This window comes from Lissotriton vulgaris, unplaced genomic scaffold, assembly GCF_964263255.1.
Source record: "Lissotriton vulgaris unplaced genomic scaffold, aLisVul1.2 SCAFFOLD_3108, whole genome shotgun sequence".
NCBI lineage: Eukaryota > Metazoa > Chordata > Amphibia > Caudata > Salamandridae > Lissotriton > Lissotriton vulgaris.
In genome coordinates, this window is record NW_028255248.1 from 89079 (window position 1) to 112991 (window position 23913).

Sequence of the window (23913 nt, forward strand, 5' to 3'; positions counted from 1 at the left end):
TCTTCACAAAATCTAAGTGTGAAATTTACAGTAAAATAATACCACATGTCTACCTAAATAGGTATGGCAGACATTAAGCTATTTTTCGGATGGCCAAGGGAAGTAAGGGCTGTCAGAGAAGTTTGGCCACAGTGGAGACTGTACTCTCTGCTGTAGCCAAGCTGAATGTTTGCTTTTATTTGAATGGGGCATGTGGCCCTTGTATTGGTGGTATATATAACCTGTCATCATTGTGATGATTGCTTCAACGGTCACTTTCTACATTTGGCCTTTAATCACTCCTATATGAAATGCTCCTTTTAGCATTGATGTTTTTCCTAAAAGGTGAATACAACTCATTATGTTTTCATATTCACAGCACGCCTTACATTTATTGCATTTAGTAAAACCTGCTTTTGGTTGTACCCTGACTTCTTTTCCTTTGTGATGTCACTCTATAAAAAATGTTCTGTCCTCAAGAAATCCTATCTATATGTGATAAATGTTGCCCTAGTCATGAATAGACATCTGCGTCTTGGCTGAACCATTGAGTCCAGATGTGGCTGACAGTTTGTGAATATTCTAGCGTGTTCCTTGCGGGATGGAAACTTCCAATGTTGATTAAATATATAATCAACATTGCAAGTTTCCATCCTGCAAGGAAAATGCACACTATCAATGACCAGATCACCAAAATGTGTCCGGTTTTGCCCAGGCCACCCGCGCACATTTTCCAAAGGTCTTTCAGCTATATAAATCTGTGGTAAGCAACTTCGGGTGCACCTTTTACTTATCAGATTGAAACTTGCAATGTTGATTTAAATCTCACTCAGACAGTGCACTGCTGCTAATTGATCATGGGATCTGTCTTTGGGGCTATATAGTTACACACACACACACCCATACACCCACACACATACACACGTCTCTCTCAATATATATATATATATTATATATGTATTTGGGTATGCACACACACACACACACATATATATAGTATACATATATACACATACACACACGCATACATATACACTCACATGTTTTGACATACATAAACACACATACATATCTACGTATATACACAAAGACACACTTACATATCTAACAAAAACAAAACCATCTCGGGCAACTACATTCATTTTACATTTTGCATTCCCATAATCCTTTCATCAAACACTTTTTGAGCAAATACTGTACAAAAGATATAAGTCTTTCATAATCATTTAAAGATTGTAAAGATGTCCCACCTCGGGTGCTGTTGCACAGGATCCTGAAGTCTAGAAAAGCAATTCAGTAGACAAACAAAAATTTAAAATATATTTCATACCACATATAAAAATACTTTTCCAAAATATGATTTTCTGCTCAGAAAATACAACCAAACACATTGCTGTTATGAATGTTACATATATCTATTTTCGAATGTTTACACTCCTTGGTATACATTAATATGATAATAGATGATAAAAGATCATTGCGCTCCAATGCACAAAAACATCTTTGCGTTCCCAGGGTACACAAGGAAAGAAGTGGAGGTTGCTCCTTTTTTGCACCAAACTCTGGAACCCATTGCCCATGACCCTACGATTTGCTCCTTCTGAATACTTTCTTCACAAACTGCTAAAGACTTCTCTTTTTGATGCATAAACTTTCAGTTGTGGTTTAACTAGTCTTCTTCTCTCATATAATTGGGCGGCTAGTGCTGGATACTTCTTTGGTAGCAGCTGCATGCTTTAGAAATGTTATCATAGTGTATTATATTGTATGATATACCTGGACTCTGATCTACTTTGCTCCTTTTCCCTGTCACTCTGAATCAATCTCACAGGGGCTGAAAATATTTATTTACTTATTTACTCATCCCCATGGACTTTTTTTTTGGGGGGGGGGGGGTTATTTGGCAATCTTAGCTGGAATGAATCCTTCCATCTTATAGCTCTTTGATAATGAATAATTCTCTTGTACACGGATAATGTTGTACTCACTATAAATACTTTGGAGCAAGAACATTGCAGCACATAAATACCATGGGATCAGATTTAATTACTCTCTCCCCATGGTGGAGAGGCTAATAACTTAATTTCTAAATGACCTCAAAGATGGCAATCATTTATAAAGGTATTTAAAGGAACTGCAGCTGCAGTGGTTCCTGTCAAATACTTTTAATGTTTGCTTCAGGGCTGCATAGGAAGCATGCAGCCTTGTAGCAAACAGCATTCTTTTCAAATCGAAAATACCAAGACAGGATTTTCTTTCTGAAAAGAAGAGATATAATGCTTCCCTCATCATGTGAGTCTTCTCCCAGGGCAGGGGGAGCACATTACTTTTAATGTTCTTCACTACCGGAATTTACAGTAAAAAACTTGCTACATGTCTGCCTAAATAGGTCAGGAGGACATGTAGCTATTTCTCTGATGGCCCTGCAAAGTATGGGCTGTCAGAAACGTTTGGCCACTGTGGAGACCGTACTCACCACTGTGGCCAAACTGAAGGTCTGCTGTTATTTAAATAGGGCAGGCGGACCTTCGTATTGGTGGTACATTTAACCTGTCATCATTGTGATCGATTGCATATACCGCCAATTTATATATTTAGCCCTTATTCACTCCTATATGCAATGCTACTTTTAACATTGATGTTTTTCCTGCAAAGTGAATAAAACTCATTATGTTTTCATATTGTCTGCCTGCCTCACATTTTTTGCATTTAGTAAAATCTGCTTTTGGTTTTACCCTGACTCCCTTTCCTTTGTGATTTCACTCTACACAAGTTGATCTCTCCTCACGCAAGCCTCCCTATATGTAATCAGTGATGTCCTGGTCATGAGTGTCCGCATAGTAGGGTCGCATTTCACGAAATGCCAGTGCTATGTTACCCCATGGAGTTGGCAATATTGGGCTTATTTACTGGGCTGTCACATGTGATATACACTATGTACAGAATGGAGAGGATGGTATCTGATTTTTGATGAACACAACCACGATTATTGGATAGATATTAATTTCGGACTAACTATATTTGTTATTGAATTTTTACAGGGTTAAGTCCAGAATGACAAAAGCAGAATTTTGTTTGGGAAAGGAGACTCTGAACATTTTTTTATTAACATTTCATTGATTTAATATGTTGTAGATTGAATTGTCTTTATCCTACACTTCATTTGGGAGGTTTGTTTAATATTGTGTAGATTGCATTGTTTTTCTCTTCCACTTTATGTAGTTATTGCTTTACTGGTTTTGATTTCACTTTGTGCAACACTTTGAACTTTGCCTCTCATAAGATGGCACTGGCTGTAGCATCTACGTGGGTCTGCTTTCTGTTCGGTTTTATTTAAAATCTGTACTTCACTATTGTCGTCATGTGAACACTTCATGGGTAATGAAGAATAAATATCCTTTGCTCCTCTATTGTGTGTGTGTGTTTTCCTCTAATAACATGTTTTGAAATTGATTTTGTATCTATATACACATGCACACACCCACAGCACACAGATATAAATAATGGTTAAGGTACATATATATGTATATATATATATATATATATATATATATATATATATATATATATATATATATATATATATATATATATATATATAAAGTTAGGCAGAATAAAACTATTTTTACCTTAGGACATACATTTACTCTATTTGGTACTTGGAATTTAGGGCTTGAGATTAAGGCTCATGATATTATCTAGTCGATATTCTGGTGGAAAACTACTCATATCACTTGAAAGATTCACATGTGTGTTCAGCCAAAGGCATCACAACATTCACATGCTTGGGGCCAGATTTAGCTACACTTTGCACAGGTGCAGTGTCACAAAAATAACTTTGTGTGAAGGGTGCACTTTCAGGAAAAAAACGATGCTAAATATTACACATTGTGTAAGAGCATAGATACAGGACCTAAAATGTGCCAGCAAAACGGAAAGAGCAAAAGCGCAATACCTTAGGAGATAGATCTATTCCCACTATCTCCCTTTTTATGCAATGCAGTGCAACAACGTTGGTTGATGATCTGCATTGCTTGATTTCATAGTAAAATCATCCCTAAATATTCAGGTCATCTGAACTGTGATATCTGTCTAAATCCTAAACAAAAAACGCAGTGCCTCTCTCTGTCAGTCCTGCTTAAAGCCTTTAGCTCCCAAGTTAATAGCATATTAACTTGCCCACATTCTATCTGCCAAGGAAAAGAGAGAGAGAGTCCCATGGTGTAGAAATTATAGAGATTCATCTTTCTATGTTCTCTTGGAAGGAGATCAGGTAAATGTCCAAGTGCCTGATTTGAATTTCAGAGTTCCTGTTTTATTTTTTTGAAGCCCTGTTCATAATTCCTTATCTTTGTTTCTCCCTATCTCCTTGATGTCTTATTTGCTTAATACTCTGATTATTCTTTCAGTTTGAAAATATTGAGAGGATTCTTAGTTATTATGTTTTTTATTTAGGGCCTGTGTATGATTTCAGTCGGAGGTGCCTCCAACCGACATCTCTGTGGTTTCAGAACCAACTGCCCTTCGGTGGGTGTTCCGAAACTGCAATTACTATGCAACTGCACTTTTCTCAATGGAGTTTGTGCAGCAAAAGCTACCACAGAGAAATGGGAGTTACTGTAATCATTATCCTCATGGTGCCTGCCACACAGTGCAGGGATTTACAGGGGGCACAATTAGTGCCCTCTACCCAAAAACGGAGGCCGCGGAAGGAGGGGGGCCCTGCTAGGGACCCCACAAAGTCACTTTCCAACCAGCCTTCCATGTCAGAAAATTCCAGACATGTTTTCCATGTTGGAAAACCTGCCATGGAAAGCCTATCGGAAACCGACCTCATAATCTCCACAGCCGAAACACCATCGGTAAGGGATTACGTGGTAGCTACGGCTAGCCGATGGACTCTTTGATCCAGTTGGAAGCCATTTGGATTGACTGGCCAGTTTCTACTATAACCACTGTCATTGAACTATGGCAGTTGGACTTTTAAACCCAGAATGTCAGTCGGTAAACCTCCAACGAACGGTCGAATGCTTACCGACCAACATCCAAATCAGGCATTTAGTTGTTAATTATTTATGTGCTGTTTAAACCACATACATTTATTTCTTGATTTAATTAAATATATTTTGAAATGAGAATGAAAATTGTAGGTTATTTTCACTTCATTCGAATTTAAATTGTACATATATTGAAGAAAATTGTTACATAATTTAATTATTGTAAAATATGTTATTACAATTTTATTGTAATATTCTTCAGTTTAAAGTTGAAACATTAGTTTTATAATTTTGCAATTATGAGTTTTTTGAAGAATTTAAGGAGTGGAGTGGAGCTTGAGTATGATCTAAGTTACGAGTGCCCTGAATATCTCTGGCACCTGGGTCCCTATCAGCTGTGTTTTCAGGCTCCTGAGGGCAGACTGCATCATGTGTGCCCTCACCTTACTCTAGTGGGCATTTACCTGCTGCACTTGATACTGTCTTCCCCCCACCCTATCCAGGTTCTGCTGCCATAGAGTGTGGCTGCCATCTGCACTCATGGCTGCATCCTTCACACCATCAGGCTTCCCTGACAGTGAGGGTAGCCTGCAGCCATTTGCCCCATGAAGGTCTGCCATACATGGATGGCATGGTAGAGTTTGAAAGCTTACATGCTATATGTGTCACTGATGCTATGTAGATAGTGGCGAATCTAGGATGCCCTAGGGTGCTGCAACTCCCACCCATGACTCCCTATATGGGATATACTCCTGGCAGGACAGGTAGGCCTGCAGCATCAGGGGAATGAGCTCCTCTGTGTGTATGATGTGTTGTCAGGAAATACTTTTGATGAAACATGTTGTGACCATGTGTCTATGGTTTTCATAGATGGGCTAATTTCATGCACTTGTAGATTGCTCAGATCATAGCCGGAAGATTTATTAAAAAAGAAAAATGGAGCTCATTTACTTTTCAGAAGATAGGACAACTGTCAGTTGACTTTTACCCTTCCAATTGTGTTACACATGAATGACGTTATGGCGTTACATTACAAACTTTTCAAACGTTATGCTGCCATCAGGTGGTACTACTTGAAGACCTTTTTCCATTGTGAACACTACTTTGAAATCTGTGCTGGATTTCAATGCTCATTCACAAACTTGAATTCTTGTCAGATTCTGAAACAAGGTCCAATCAATTTTCGACTCTGAAGTTTTGTTTTGCCCTCTTGTTGTTTTAACTCATAATGCATTATGATACTTGTATGGCTTCCATATATATTATATATGTATTTAGGTAAGCACACATACACACACACACACACACATATATATATATAATATACATATACACACACACACACACACACACATATACACTCACATGTTGATACATACATACACACACATACATATATACATATATACACACAAATACACATTTACATATCTAAGAAAAACAAAACCATCTCGGGCAACTACATTCATTTTACATTTTGCATTCCCACAATCCTTTCATCCAACAATGTTTGAGCAAATAATGTACAAAACATATGCAGTCTTTCATAATCCTTTAAAGATTGTAAAGATGTCCCACCTCGGGTCCTGTTCCATAGGATCCTGAAGTCTAGAAAAATAATTTAGTAGACAAACACAAATTTAAAATATATTTCATACCACATATAAAAATACTTTTCCAAAATATGATTTTCTGCTCAGAAAAGACAACCAAACACATTCCTGTTATGAATGATACATACATCTCTTCACCAATCTTTACACTCCTTGGTATACATTAATATGATAACAGATGATAAAAGATTATTTTGCTCCAATGCGCTAAGACATCCTTGCGTTCCCAGGGTACACAAGGAAAGAAGAGGAGGTTGCTCCTTTTTTGCCACCAAACTCTGGAACCCATTGCCCATGACCTTACGCTTTGCTCCTTCCAAATAATTTCTTCAAAAACTGCTAAAGACTTCTCTTTTTGATGCATAAACTTTCTGTTGACGTTTAACTAGTCATCTTCTCCTATACAATTGGGCGGCTAGCACTGGATACTTCTTTGGTAGCAGCTGCATGCTTTAGAAATGTTATCATAGTGTATTATATTGTATGATATACGTGAACTCTGATCTACTTTGCTCCTTTTCCCGGTCACTCTGAATCAATCTCACAGGGGCTGAATATATTTATTTAATTATTTATTCTCATCCCCCATGGACTTTTTTTGGGGGGGGAATCATTTGCCAATCTTAGCTGGAATCTTTCCATCTTATAGCTCTTTGATAATGCATAATTCTCTTGTACACGGATAATGTTGTACTCACTATAAATACTTTGGAGCAAGAACATTGCATCATATAAATAACATGGGCTCAGATTTAATTACTCTGTCCCCATGGCAGAGAGGCCAATAACTTAGTTTCTAAATGACCCCAAAGATGGCAATCATTTATAAAGGTATTTAAAGGAACTGCATCTGCAGTGGTTCCTGCAAAATCCTTTTACTGTTTGCTTCAGGGCTGCAAAGGAAGGATGCAGCCTTGTAGCAAACTGCATTCTTTTCAAAACGAAAATCCCAAGACAGGATTTTCTTTCTGAAAAGAAGAGATATAATCCTTCCCTCATCATGTGAGTCTTCTCCCAGGGCAGGGGGAGCACAATACTTTTAATGTTCTTTATTACCAAAATTTACAGTAAAAAACTTGCTACATGTCTGCCTAAATAGGTCAGGAGGACATGTAGCTATTTCTCTGATGGCCCTGCAAAGTATGGGCTGTCAGAAACGTTTGGCCACAGTGGAGACCGTAGTCACCACTGTGGCCAAGCTGAAGGTCTGCTGTTATTTAAATGGGGCAGGCAGACCTTCGTATTGGTGGTACATTTAAAATGTCATTATTGTGATGGCTTGCATATACCGACAATTTATAAATTTGGCCCTTATTCACTCCTATATGCAATGCTCCTTATATCATTGATGTTTTTCCTACAAGGTGAATAAAACTCATGATGTTTCTATATTGAGTGCATGCCTCACATTTTTTGCATTTAGTAAAAGCTGTTTTTGGTTTTACCCTGACTCCCTTTCCTTTGTGATGTCACTCTATACAAGTTGCTCTCTCCTCACGCAAGCCTCCCTGTATGTAATCAGTGATGTCCTGGTCATGAGTGTCCGCATAGTAGGGCCGCATTTCACTAAATGCCAGTGCTATGTTACCCCATGGAGTTGGCAATGTTGGGCTTATTTACTGGGCTGTCACATGTGATATACACTATTTACTGAATGGAGAGGATGGTATCTGATTTTTGATGAACACAACAAAGATTATTGGATAGATATCAATTTCCCACTAACTATATTTGTTATAGAAATTTTAAAGGGTTAAGTCCAGAATGACAAAAGCAGAATTTTGTTTGGGAAAGGAGACTCTGAACAATATTTTATTAACATTTCATTGATTTAATATGTTGTAGATTGAATTGTCTTTATCCTACACTTCATTTGGGAGGTTTGTTTAATATTGTGCACATTGCATTGTTTTTCTCTTTCACTTTATGTAGTTATTGCTTTACTGGTTTCGATTTCTTTTTGTGCAACACTTTGAACTTTGCCTCTCATAAGATGGCACTTGCTGTAGCATCTACTTGGGTCGGCTTTCTGTGTTGTTGAATTTGGTTTTATTTAATATCTGTACTTCACTATTGTCGTCATGTGAACACGTCATGTGTAATGAAGAATAAATATCCTTTGCTCCTCTGTTGTGTGTGTGTTTTCCTCTAATAACATGTTTTGAAATTGGTTTTGTATCTATATACACATGCACGCACCCACACACAGATATAAATAATGGTTAAGGTAAATATATGTATATATATATAAAGTTAGGCACAATAAAACTATTTTTACCCCAGTACGTACCTTCATTATGTTTGGTACTTGGAATTTAGGGCTTGAGATTTAGGCTCATGATATTATGTAGTCGATATTCTGGTGGAATACTACTCATATCACTTGTAAGATTCACATGTGTGTTCAGCCAAAGGCATCACAACATTCACATGCTTGGGGCCAGATTTAGCTACACTTTGCACAGGTGCAGTGTCACAAAAATAACTTTGTGTGAAGGGTGCACTTTCAGGACAAAAACTATGCTAAATATTACACATTGTGTAAGAGCATAGATACAGGACCTAAAATGTGCCAGCAAAACGGAAAGAGCAAAAGCGCAATACCTTAGGAGATAGATCTATTCCCACTATCTCCCTTTTTATGCAATGCAGTGCAACAACGTTGGTTGATGATCTGCATTGCTTGATTTCATAGTAAAATCATCCCTAAATATTCAGGTCATCTGAACTGTGATATCTGTCTAAATCCTAAACAAAAAACGCAGTGCCTCTCTCTGTCAGTCCTGCTTAAAGCCTTTAGCTCCCAAGTTAATAGCATATTAACTTGCCCACATTCTATCTGCCAAGGAAAAGAGAGAGAGAGTCCCATGGTGTAGAAATTATAGAGATTCATCTTTCTATGTTCTCTTGGAAGGAGATCAGGTAAATGTCCAAGTGCCTGATTTGAATTTCAGAGTTCCTGTTTTATTTTTTTGAAGCCCTGTTCATAATTCCTTATCTTTGTTTCTCCCTATCTCCTTGATGTCTTATTTGCTTAATACTCTGATTATTCTTTCAGTTTGAAAATATTGAGAGGATTCTTAGTTATTATGTTTTTTATTTAGGGCCTGTGTATGATTCAGTCGGAGGTGCCTCCAACCGACATCTCTGTGGTTTCAGAACCAACTGCCCTTCGGTGGGTGTTCCGAAACTGCAATTACTATGCAACTGCACTTTTCTCAATGGAGTTTGTGCAGCAAAAGCTACCACAGAGAAATGGGAGTTACTGTAATCATTATCCTCATGGTGCCTGCCACACAGTGCAGGGATTTACAGGGGGCACAATTAGTGCCCTCTACCCAAAAACGGAGGCCGCGGAAGGAGGGGGGCCCTGCTAGGGACCCCACAAAGTCACTTTCCAACCAGCCTTCCATGTCAGAAAATTCCAGACATGTTTTCCATGTTGGAAAACCTGCCATGGAAAGCCTATCGGAAACCGACCTCATAATCTCCACAGCCGAAACACCATCGGTAAGGGATTACGTGGTAGCTACGGCTAGCCGATGGACTCTTTGATCCAGTTGGAAGCCATTTGGATTGACTGGCCAGTTTCTACTATAACCACTGTCATTGAACTATGGCAGTTGGACTTTTAAACCCAGAATGTCAGTCGGTAAACCTCCAACGAACGGTCGAATGCTTACCGACCAACATCCAAATCAGGCATTTAGTTGTTAATTATTTATGTGCTGTTTAAACCACATACATTTATTTCTTGATTTAATTAAATATATTTTGAAATGAGAATGAAAATTGTAGGTTATTTTCACTTCATTCGAATTTAAATTGTACATATATTGAAGAAAATTGTTACATAATTTAATTATTGTAAAATATGTTATTACAATTTTATTGTAATATTCTTCAGTTTAAAGTTGAAACATTAGTTTTATAATTTTGCAATTATGAGTTTTTTGAAGAATTTAAGGAGTGGAGTGGAGCTTGAGTATGATCTAAGTTACGAGTGCCCTGAATATCTCTGGCACCTGGGTCCCTATCAGCTGTGTTTTCAGGCTCCTGAGGGCAGACTGCATCATGTGTGCCCTCACCTTGCTCTAGTGGGCATTTACCTGCTGCACTTGATACTGTCTTCCCCCCACCCTATCCAGGTTCTGCTGCCATAGAGTGTGGCTGCCATCTGCACTCATGGCTGCATCCTTCACACCATCAGGCTTCCCTGACAGTGAGGGTAGCCTGCAGCCATTTGCCCCATGAAGGTCTGCCATACATGGATGGCATGGTAGAGTTTGAAAGCTTACATGCTATATGTGTCACTGATGCTATGTAGATAGTGGCGAATCTAGGATGCCCTAGGGTGCTGCAACTCCCACCCATGACTCCCTATATGGGATATACTCCTGGCAGGACAGGTAGGCCTGCAGCATCAGGGGAATGAGCTCCTCTGTGTGTATGATGTGTTGTCAGGAAATACTTTTGATGAAACATGTTGTGACCATGTGTCTATGGTTTTCATAGATGGGCTAATTTCATGCACTTGTAGATTGCTCAGATCATAGCCGGAAGATTTATTAAAAAAGAAAAATGGAGCTCATTTACTTTTCAGAAGATAGGACAACTGTCAGTTGACTTTTACCCTTCCAATTGTGTTACACATGAATGACGTTATGGCGTTACATCACAAACTTTTCAAACGTTATGCTGCCATCAGGTGGTACTACTTGAAGACCTTTTTCCATTGTGAACACTACTTTGAAATCTGTGCTGGATTTCAATGCTCATTCACAAACTTGAATTCTTGTCAGATTCTGAAACAAGGTCCAATCAATTTTCGACTCTGAAGTTTTGTTTTGCCCTCTTGTTGTTTTAACTCATAATGCATTATGATACTTGTATGGCTTCCATATATATTATATATGTATTTAGGTAAGCACACATACAGACACACACACACACATATATATATAATATACATATACACACACACACACACACACACACACACATATACACTCACATGTTGATACATACATACACACACATACATATATACATATATACACACAAATACACATTTACATATCTAAGAAAAACAAAACCATCTCGGGCAACTACATTCATTTTACATTTTGCATTCCCACAATCCTTTCATCCAACAATGTTTGAGCAAATAATGTACAAAACATATGCAGTCTTTCATAATCCTTTAAAGATTGTAAAGATGTCCCACCTCGGGTCCTGTTCCATAGGATCCTGAAGTCTAGAAAAATAATTTAGTAGACAAACACAAATTTAAAATATATTTCATACCACATATAAAAATACTTTTCCAAAATATGATTTTCTGCTCAGAAAAGACAACCAAACACATTCCTGTTATGAATGATACATACATCTCTTCACCAATCTTTACACTCCTTGGTATACATTAATATGATAACAGATGATAAAAGATTATTTTGCTCCAATGCGCTAAGACATCCTTGCGGTCCCAGGGTACACAAGGAAAGAAGAGGAGGTTGCTCCTTTTTTGCCACCAAACTCTGGAACCCATTGCCCATGACCTTACGCTTTGCTCCTTCCAAATAATTTCTTCAAAAACTGCTAAAGACTTCTCTTTTTGATGCATAAACTTTCTGTTGACGTTTAACTAGTCATCTTCTCCTATACAATTGGGCGGCTAGCACTGGATACTTCTTTGGTAGCAGCTGCATGCTTTAGAAATGTTATCATAGTGTATTATATTGTATGATATACGTGAACTCTGATCTACTTTGCTCCTTTTCCCGGTCACTCTGAATCAATCTCACAGGGGCTGAATATATTTATTTAATTATTTATTCTCATCCCCCATGGACTTTTTTTTGGGGGGGAATCATTTGCCAATCTTAGCTGGAATCTTTCCATCTTATAGCTCTTTGATAATGCATAATTCTCTTGTACACGGATAATGTTGTACTCACTATAAATACTTTGGTGCAAGAACATTGCATCATATAAATAACATGGGCTCAGATTTAATTACTCTGTCCCCATGGCAGAGAGGCCAATAACTTAGTTTCTAAATGACCCCAAAGATGGCAATCATTTATAAAGGTATTTAAAGGAACTGCATCTGCAGTGGTTCCTGCAAAATCCTTTTACTGTTTGCTTCAGGGCTGCAAAGGAAGGATGCAGCCTTGTAGCAAACTGCATTCTTTTCAAAACGAAAATCCCAAGACAGGATTTTCTTTCTGAAAAGAAGAGATATAATCCTTCCCTCATCATGTGAGTCTTCTCCCAGGGCAGGGGGAGCACAATACTTTTAATGTTCTTTATTACCAAAATTTACAGTAAAAAACTTGCTACATGTCTGCCTAAATAGGTCAGGAGGACATGTAGCTATTTCTCTGATGGCCCTGCAAAGTATGGGCTGTCAGAAACGTTTGGCCACAGTGGAGACCGTAGTCACCACTGTGGCCAAGCTGAAGGTCTGCTGTTATTTAAATGGGGCAGGCAGACCTTCGTATTGGTGGTACATTTAAAATGTCATTATTGTGATGGCTTGCATATACCGACAATTTATAAATTTGGCCCTTATTCACTCCTATATGCAATGCTCCTTATATCATTGATGTTTTTCCTACAAGGTGAATAAAACTCATGATGTTTCTATATTGAGTGCATGCCTCACATTTTTTGCATTTAGTAAAAGCTGTTTTTGGTTTTACCCTGACTCCCTTTCCTTTGTGATGTCACTCTATACAAGTTGCTCTCTCCTCACGCAAGCCTCCCTGTATGTAATCAGTGATGTCCTGGTCATGAGTGTCCGCATAGTAGGGCCGCATTTCACTAAATGCCAGTGCTATGTTACCCCATGGAGTTGGCAATGTTGGGCTTATTTACTGGGCTGTCACATGTGATATACACTATGTACTGAATGGAGAGGATGGTATCTGATTTTTGATGAACACAACAAAGATTATTGGATAGATATCAATTTCCCACTAACTATATTTGTTATAGAAATTTTAAAGGGTTAAGTCCAGAATGACAAAAGCAGAATTTTGTTTGGGAAAGGAGACTCTGAACAATATTTTATTAACATTTCATTGATTTAATATGTTGTAGATTGAATTGTCTTTATCCTACACTTCATTTGGGAGGTTTGTTTAATATTGTGCACATTGCATTGTTTTTCTCTTTCACTTTATGTAGTTATTGCTTTACTGGTTTCGATTTCTTTTTGTGCAACACTTTGAACTTTGCCTCTCATAAGATGGCACTTGCTGTAGCATCTACTTGGGTCGGCTTTCTGTGTTGTTGAATTTGGTTTTATTTAATATCTGTACTTCACTATTGTCGTCATGTGAACACGTCATGTGTAATGAAGAATAAATATCCTTTGCTCCTCTGTTGTGTGTGTGTTTTCCTCTAATAACATGTTTTGAAATTGGTTTTGTATCTATATACACATGCACGCACCCACACACAGATATAAATAATGGTTAAGGTAAATATATGTATATATATATAAAGTTAGGCACAATAAAACTATTTTTACCCCAGTACGTACCTTCATTATGTTTGGTACTTGGAATTTAGGGCTTGAGATTTAGGCTCATGATATTATGTAGTCGATATTCTGGTGGAATACTACTCATATCACTTGTAAGATTCACATGTGTGTTCAGCCAAAGGCATCACAACATTCACATGCTTGGGGCCAGATTTAGCTACACTTTGCACAGGTGCAGTGTCACAAAAATAACTTTGTGTGAAGGGTGCACTTTCAGGACAAAAACTATGCTAAATATTACACATTGTGTAAGAGCATAGATACAGGACCTAAAATGTGCCAGCAAAACGGAAAGAGCAAAAGCGCAATACCTTAGGAGATAGATCTATTCCCACTATCTCCCTTTTTATGCAATGCAGTGCAACAACGTTGGTTGATGATCTGCATTGCTTGATTTCATAGTAAAATCATCCCTAAATATTCAGGTCATCTGAACTGTGATATCTGTCTAAATCCTAAACAAAAAACGCAGTGCCTCTCTCTGTCAGTCCTGCTTAAAGCCTTTAGCTCCCAAGTTAATAGCATATTAACTTGCCCACATTCTATCTGCCAAGGAAAAGAGAGAGAGAGTCCCATGGTGTAGAAATTATAGAGATTCATCTTTCTATGTTCTCTTGGAAGGAGATCAGGTAAATGTCCAAGTGCATGATTTGAATTTCAGAGTTCCTGTTTTATTTTTTTGAAGCCCTGTTCATAATTCCTTATCTTTGTTTCTCCCTATCTCCTTGATGTCTTATTTGCTTAATACTCTGATTATTCTTTCAGTTTGAAAATATTGAGAGGATTCTTAGTTATTATGTTTTTTATTTAGGGCCTGTGTATGATTTCAGTCGGAGGTGCCTCCAACCGACATCTCTGTGGTTTCAGAACCAACTGCCCTTCGGTGGGTGTTCCGAAACTGCAATTACTATGCAACTGCACTTTTCTCAATGGAGTTTGTGCAGCAAAAGCTACCACAGAGAAATGGGAGTTACTGTAATCATTATCCTCATGGTGCCTGCCACACAGTGCAGGGATTTACAGGGGGCACAATTAGTGCCCTCTACCCAAAAACGGAGGCCGCGGAAGGAGGGCGGCCCTGCTAGGGACCCCACAAAGTCACTTTCCAACCAGCCTTCCATGTCAGAAAATTCCAGACATGTTTTCCATGTTGGAAAACCTGCCATGGAAAGCCTATCGGAAACCGACCTCATAATCTCCACAGCCGAAACACCATCGGTAAGGGATTACGTGGTAGCTACGGCTAGCCGATGGACTCTTTGATCCAGTTGGAAGCCATTTGGATTGACTGGCCAGTTTCTACTATAACCACTGTCATTGAACTATGGCAGTTGGACTTTTAAACCCAGAATGTCAGTCGGTAAACCTCCAACGAACGGTCGAATGCTTACCGACCAACATCCAAATCAGGCATTTAGTTGTTAATTATTTATGTGCTGTTTAAACCACATACATTTATTTCTTGATTTAATTAAATATATTTTGAAATGAGAATGAAAATTGTAGGTTATTTTCACTTCATTCGAATTTAAATTGTACATATATTGAAGAAAATTGTTACATAATTTAATTATTGTAAAATATGTTATTACAATTTTATTGTAATATTCTTCAGTTTAAAGTTGAAACATTAGTTTTATAATTTTGCAATTATGAGTTTTTTGAAGAATTTAAGGAGTGGAGTGGAGCTTGAGTATGATCTAAGTTACGAGTGCCCTGAATATCTCTGGCACCTGGGTCCCTATCAGCTGTGTTTTCAGGCTCCTGAGGGCAGACTGCATCATGTGTGCCCTCACCTTGCTCTAGTGGGCATTTACCTGCTGCACTTGATACTGTCTTCCCCCCACCCTATCCAGGTTCTGCTGCCATAGAGTGTGGCTGCCATCTGCACTCATGGCTGCATCCTTCACACCATCAGGCTTCCCTGACAGTGAGGGTAGCCTGCAGCCATTTGCCCCATGAAGGTCTGCCATACATGGATGGCATGGTAGAGTTTGAAAGCTTACATGCTATATGTGTCACTGATGCTATGTAGATAGTGGCGAATCTAGGATGCCCTAGGGTGCTGCAACTCCCACCCATGACTCCCTATATGGGATATACTCCTGGCAGGACAGGTAGGCCTGCAGCATCAGGGGAATGAGCTCCTCTGTGTGTATGATGTGTTGTCAGGAAATACTTTTGATGAAACATGTTGTGACCATGTGTCTATGGTTTTCATAGATGGGCTAATTTCATGCACTTGTAGATTGCTCAGATCATAGCCGGAAGATTTATTAAAAAAGAAAAATGGAGCTCATTTACTTTTCAGAAGATAGGACAACTGTCAGTTGACTTTTACCCTTCCAATTGTGTTACACATGAATGACGTTATGGCGTTACATTACAAACTTTTCAAACGTTATGCTGCCATCAGGTGGTACTACTTGAAGACCTTTTTCCATTGTGAACACTACTTTGAAATCTGTGCTGGATTTCAATGCTCATTCACAAACTTGAATTCTTGTCAGATTCTGAAACAAGGTCCAATCAATTTTCGACTCTGAAGTTTTGTTTTGCCCTCTTGTTGTTTTAACTCATAATGCATTATGATACTTGTATGGCTTCCATATATATTATATATGTATTTAGGTAAGCACACATACACACACACACACACATATATATATAATATACATATACACACACACACACACACACACACACACATATACACTCACATGTTGATACATACATACACACACATACATATATACATATATACACACAAATACACATTTACATATCTAAGAAAAACAAAACCATCTCGGGCAACTACATTCATTTTACATTTTGCATTCCCACAATCCTTTCATCCAACAATGTTTGAGCAAATAATGTACAAAACATATGCAGTCTTTCATAATCCTTTAAAGATTGTAAAGATGTCCCACCTCGGGTCCTGTTCCATAGGATCCTGAAGTCTAGAAAAATAATTTAGTAGACAAACACAAATTTAAAATATATTTCATACCACATATAAAAATACTTTTCCAAAATATGATTTTCTGCTCAGAAAAGACAACCAAACACATTCCTGTTATGAATGATACATACATCTCTTCACCAATCTTTACACTCCTTGGTATACATTAATATGATAACAGATGATAAAAGATTATTTTGCTCCAATGCGCTAAGACATCCTTGCGTTCCCAGGGTACACAAGGAAAGAAGAGGAGGTTGCTCCTTTTTTGCCACCAAACTCTGGAACCCATTGCCCATGACCTTACGCTTTGCTCCTTCCAAATAATTTCTTCAAAAACTGCTAAAGACTTCTCTTTTTGATGCATAAACTTTCTGTTGACGTTTAACTAGTCATCTTCTCCTATACAATTGGGCGGCTAGCACTGGATACTTCTTTGGTAGCAGCTGCATGCTTTAGAAATGTTATCATAGTGTATTATATTGTATGATATACGTGAACTCTGATCTACTTTGCTCCTTTTCCCGGTCACTCTGAATCAATCTCACAGGGGCTGAATATATTTATTTAATTATTTATTCTCATCCCCCATGGACTTTTTTTGGGGGGGGAATCATTTGCCAATCTTAGCTGGAATCTTTCCATCTTATAGCTCTTTGATAATGCATAATTCTCTTGTACACGGATAATGTTGTACTCACTATAAATACTTTGGAGCAAGAACATTGCATCATATAAATAACATGGGCTCAGATTTAATTACTCTGTCCCCATGGCAGAGAGGCCAATAACTTAGTTTCTAAATGACCCCAAAGATGGCAATCATTTATAAAGGTATTTAAAGGAACTGCATCTGCAGTGGTTCCTGCAAAATCCTTTTACTGTTTGCTTCAGGGCTGCAAAGGAAGGATGCAGCCTTGTAGCAAACTGCATTCTTTTCAAAACGAAAATCCCAAGACAGGATTTTCTTTCTGAAAAGAAGAGATATAATCCTTCCCTCATCATGTGAGTCTTCTCCCAGGGCAGGGGGAGCACAATACTTTTAATGTTCTTTATTACCAAAATTTACAGTAAAAAACTTGCTACATGTCTGCCTAAATAGGTCAGGAGGACATGTAGCTATTTCTCTGATGGCCCTGCAAAGTATGGGCTGTCAGAAACGTTTGGCCACAGTGGAGACCGTAGTCACCACTGTGGCCAAGCTGAAGGTCTGCTGTTATTTAAATGGGGCAGGCAGACCTTCGTATTGGTGGTACATTTAAAATGTCATTATTGTGATGGCTTGCATATACCGACAATTTATAAATTTGGCCCTTATTCACTCCTATATGCAATGCTCCTTATATCATTGATGTTTTTCCTACAAGGTGAATAAAACTCATGATGTTTCTATATTGAGTGCATGCCTCACATTTTTTGCATTTAGTAAAAGCTGTTTTTGGTTTTACCCTGACTCCCTTTCCTTTGTGATGTCACTCTATACAAGTTGCTCTCTCCTCACGCAAGCCTCCCTGTATGTAATCAGTGATGTCCTGGTCATGAGTGTCCGCATAGTAGGGCCGCATTTCACTAAATGCCAGTGCTATGTTACCCCATGGAGTTGGCAATGTTGGGCTTATTTACTGGGCGTCACATGTGATATACACTATGTACTGAATGGAGAGGATGGTATCTGATTTTTGATGAACACAACAAAGATTATTGGATAGATATCAATTTCCCACTAACTATATTTGTTATAGAAATTTTAAAGGGTTAAGTCCAGAATGACAAAAGCAGAATTTTGTTTGGGAAAGGAGACTCTGAACAATATTTTATTAACATTTCATTGATTTAATATGTTGTAGATTGAATTGTCTTTATCCTACACTTCATTTGGGAGGTTTGTTTAATATTGTGCACATTGCATTGTTTTTCTCTTTCACTTTATGTAGTTATTGCTTTACTGGTTTCGATTTCTTTTTGTGCAACACTTTGAACTTTGCCTCTCATAAGATGGCACTTGCTGTAGCATCTACTTGGGTCGGCTTTCTGTGTTGTTGAATTTGGTTTTATTTAATATCTGTACTTCACTATTGTCGTCATGTGAACACGTCATGTGTAATGAAGAATAAATATCCTTTGCTCCTCTGTTGTGTGTGTGTTTTCCTCTAATAACATGTTTTGAAATTGGTTTTGTATCTATATACACATGCACGCACCCACACACAGATATAAATAATGGTTAAGGTAAATATATGTATATATATAAAGTTAGGCACAATAAAACTATTTTTACCCCAGTACGTACCTTCATTATGTTTGGTACTTGGAATTTAGGGCTTGAGATTTAGGCTCATGATATTATGTAGTCGATATTCTGGTGGAATACTACTCATATCACTTGAAAGATTCACATGTGTGTTCAGCCAAAGGCATCACAACAATCACATGCTTGGGGCCAGATTTAGCTACACTTTGCACATGTGCAGTGTCACAAAAACAACTTTGCGTGAAGGGTGCACTTTCAGGACAAAAACTATGCTAAATATTTCACATTGTGTAAGAGCATAGATACAGGACCTAAAATGTGCCAGCAAAACGGAAAGAGCAAAAGCGCAATACCTTAGGAGATAGATCTCTATCCCACTATCTCCCTTTTTATGCAATGCAACGCAACAACGTTGGTTGCTGATCTGCATTGCTTGATTTCATAGTAAAATCATCCCTAAATGGTCAGGTCATCTGAACTGTGCTATCTGTCTAAAACCTAAACAAAAAACCCAGTGCCTCTCTGTCAGTCCTGCTTAATGCCTTTAGCTCCCAAGTTAATAGCATGATATTAACTTGCCCACACTTTATCTGCCAAGGAAAAGAGAGAGTCCCATGGTGTAGAAATTACAGAGATTCATCTTTATATGTTCTCTTGGGAGGAGATCAGGTACATGTCGAAGTGCCTGATTTGAATTTCAGAGTTCCTGGTTTTTATTTTTCTGAAGCCCTGACCATAATTCCTTATCTTTGTTTCTCCCTATCTCCTTGCTGTCTTATTTGTGCTATATTCTGAATATTCTTTCAGTTTGAAAGTATTGAGAGGATTCTTAGTTATTATGTTTTTTTATTTAGGGCCCGTCTATGATTTCAGTCGGAGTTGCCTCCAACCGACATCTCTGAGGTTTCAGAACCAACTGCCCTTTGGTGGGTGGTCCGAAACTGCAATTACTATGCAGCTGCACTTTTCTCAATGGAGTTAGTGCAGCACACGCTATCATAGAGAAATGGGAGTTACTGTAATCCTTATCCTCATGGTGCCTGCCACACAGTGCAGGGATTTGCTACGGCTAGCCGATGGACTCCTTGATCCAGTTGGTAGCCATTTGGATTGACTGGAAAGTTTGGACTACAACCACTGTCATTGAAATATGGCGGTTGGACTTTGAACCAAGAATGTCAGTCGGTAAGCCTCCGACGAACTGTCGTATGCTTACCGACCAACATATTAATCAGGTATTTAGTTATTAATTTTTTATGTGTTGTTTAAATCACATACATGTATTTCTTGATTTAATTAAATATATTTTGTAATGAGAATGAACATTTTAGGGTTTTTTCATTTCATTCAAATTTAAATTGTACATATATTGAAGAAAAGTGTTACATAATTTAATTATTGTAAAATATGTTATTACAATTTTATTGTACTATTCTTCAGATTAAAGTTGAAACATTAGTTTTATACTCTTGCAATTATGAGTTTTTTGAAGAATTTAAGGGGTGGAGTGGAGCTTGAGTATGATCTAAGTTACGAGTGCCATGAATATCTCTTGCACTTGGGTCCCTATCAGCTGTGTTCTCAGGCTCCTGAGGGCAGACTGCATCATGTGTGCCCTCACCTTGCTCTAGTGGGCATTTACCTGCTGCACTGGATACTGTCTCCCCCCCACACCCTATCCAGGTTGTGCTGCCATAGAGTGTTACTGCCATCTGCACTTTGCTGCATCCTTCACACCATCAGGCTTCCCTGCAAGTGAGGGTGACCTGCAGCCATTTGCCCCATGAAGGTCTGCCATACATGGATGGCATGGTAGAGCTTGAAAGCTTACATGCTATATGTGTCACTGATGCTATGTAGGCAGTGGCGAATCTAGGATGCCCTAGGGTGCTGCAACTGCCACCCATGACTCCCTATAAGGGATATACTCCTGGACAGACAGGTAGGCCTGCAGCATCAGTGGAATGAGCTCTGTGCGTATGATGTGTTGTCAGGAAATACTTCTGATGAAACATGTTGTGACCATGTGTGGTATTCTGGCATGCAATTCACATTACAAGTCTATGGTTCTCATAGATGGGCTAATTTCATGCACTTGTAGATTGCTCAGATCATAGCTGGAAGATTTATTAAAAAAGAAAAATGGAGCTCATTTACTTTTCAGAAGATAGGACAACTGTCAGTTGACTTTTACCCTTCCAATTGTGTTACACATGAATGACGTTATGGTGTTACATTACAAACTTTTCAAACGTTATGCTGCCATCAGGTGGTACTACTTGAAGACCTTTTTCCATTGTGAACACTACTTTGAAATCTGTGCTGGATTTCAATGCTCATTCACAAACTTAAATTCTTGCCCTATTCTGAAACAAGGTACAATCAATTTTCGACTCTGAAGTTTTGTTTTGCCCTCTTGTTGTTTTAACTCATAATGCATTATGATACTTGTATGCCTTCCATGAGTCTACCCATTGGAAGGGAGAATTGTACTTATTCTTAAAATACTTTGATTGCTAAGTTTCAAATTCCATCATGCACATGTTCTCTCTTGTATGAATTCCTGTCATATTCAAAAACAAGATAAATTGATGTTACATGTTGGTTGCTTTGTGGAACTTCAGTGCACTCCTTTAGTCAGATAGTTGGAGGAAGGACTAAAACTGCTCTCCTCTGCATCATGCCTTTAATTCTTCTTGGCAGGAGCTGTTAAGAAATCTGGGGTCTATAAGTTGTTCCTTCTGTAACAATGATGCCACTAAGCTAGCTTGACCTGCAATCTACTGATCCATTTAATGGGGATGAAACTCTGCCATTGCGGTCCAAATTCCTGGTGTAAAAGGAGGAGGCTTTTTGAGGGGTTAGCTACCCAAACATGTAAAAAGAAATCTTAGATACAGAAATGTCAACAAAGAGACATCCCAGCCTTGGGGAAAGAGGAATCTCCTTCAAAGAGAGCTATGATGCCTTGTGGCGAAATTCAGACATCCTTAGAAGCCACAAAGATGACTAAGACCATCACCATCGGAACATAGAACATGAGGACTATGTACCAGACATGCAAGACAGCCCAAGTGGCAATGAAGATGAAAACATTAAAACTGGCCCTGCTTGGCATCAGCGAGACCAGGTGGACACAGCCCAGACAGAAAAGACTGGCTACAGGCAGAATACTGCTTTATTCTGGACATGCGCAAGAGAAGACCCAGCACACACAGGGAGTAGCACTGATGATAACACCAGCATCAGACAGAGCTCTGAATGGGTGGGTAGCTCTCGCTTCCAGAATCATGACAGAGACCTTCTGCACATGGAATAATGGATCAACACAAATGTAAACTATTGCTATGCAGCCATAAATGACAGCAAGGGAGAAGAAAAATAACAAATTTACAACAGATTATATTACATTCTGGAGTAATGCCTTGATAGAGACTTCACCATACTGATGAGAGACCTCAATGCGAAGATTGGAAGCAGCAACGTTGGGTACAAAAAAGTCATGAGCAACCATAGACTTGGCAACATGAAGGAGATTGGTGAAAGGCTCACAGATCAAGGTTCACTGAACAGTCTGATGATAGTCGGTAGTGTATTCCATCACAAGAGAATACACAAAGAAATGTAAGTGTCTCCAGACCATGTAAGTGAGAATAAGATTGGCCATGCGTGTATTGCCAAGAAGCTCCAGAGGTTCCTGCATGATGTGAGAATACTGAGAGGAGCAGATATGGTATCAGACCAACACCATGTAATGGCCAGGCTAAAGCTCAAACTTGAAGAAAGCATTGATGGTTTGAACCAGCAAACCAACACCAGTGATGTAACACCAGAATCCTCAAGAATGCACACAACACCAGTTAATACTCAGTTACCCTCAGTAACAAGTTTTAGGTCCTGCAAGAACTAGCGGACAACAGAGACCCAGTAGACAGAAGATCAAAGAATCAGTAACTGGTCAGGATTACCTGCCAGGAGGTACTGGGTCCTACGAAATATCACCATAATGAATGGATATCCACTGAGACTCTCCACAAAATCTAAGTGTGAAATTTGCTGTAAAATAATACTACACGTCTGCCTAAATAGGTCTGGAAGACATTAAGCTATTTCATGGATGGCCCAGGGAAGTAAGGGCTGTCAGAGAAGTTTGGCCACAGTGGAGACAGTACTCTCCGTTGTAGCCTAGCTGAATGTCTGCTGTTATTTAAATTGGGAATGCGGCCCTTGTATTGGTGGTATATATAACCTGTCATCATTGTGATGGATTGCATCTATGGACACTTTCTACATTTGGCCTTTAATCACTCCTATATGAAATGCTCCTTTTAGCATTGATGTTTTTCCTAAAAGGTGAAAAAACTCATTATGTTTTCATATTGACAGCACGCCTTACATTTATTGCACTTAGTAAAACCTGATTTTAGTTTTACCCTGACTCCTTTTCCTTTGTCATGTCACTTCATACAAGTCGTTATGTCCTCAAGCAATCCTATCTATATGTAATAAATATTGTCCTAGTCATGAACAGACATCTGCGGCTTGGGTGAACC

The 23913-nt window shown here is 38.5% G+C and overlaps 1 long non-coding RNA gene across 3 annotated transcripts in view; it reads right to left on the reverse strand.

Moving 5' to 3' along the window:
• The window catches only part of LOC147659187 (uncharacterized), a 117638-nt gene that overhangs the window by 72280 nt on the left and 21445 nt on the right, over positions 1 to 23913 (reverse strand). For 2 of the 3 annotated variants that reach the window (XR_015307300.1, XR_015307299.1), the window contains exons 4-6: positions 17078 to 17107; positions 11817 to 11846; positions 6555 to 6584 (exon numbers count right to left, since the gene is read on the reverse strand). This is a non-coding gene — a long non-coding RNA (uncharacterized LOC147659187). Of the gene's footprint in view, positions 1 to 1229; positions 1260 to 6554; positions 6585 to 11816; positions 11847 to 17077; positions 17108 to 23913 lie in introns of all 3 variants that reach the window. The other variant, XR_015307298.1, reaches the window with a different exon arrangement.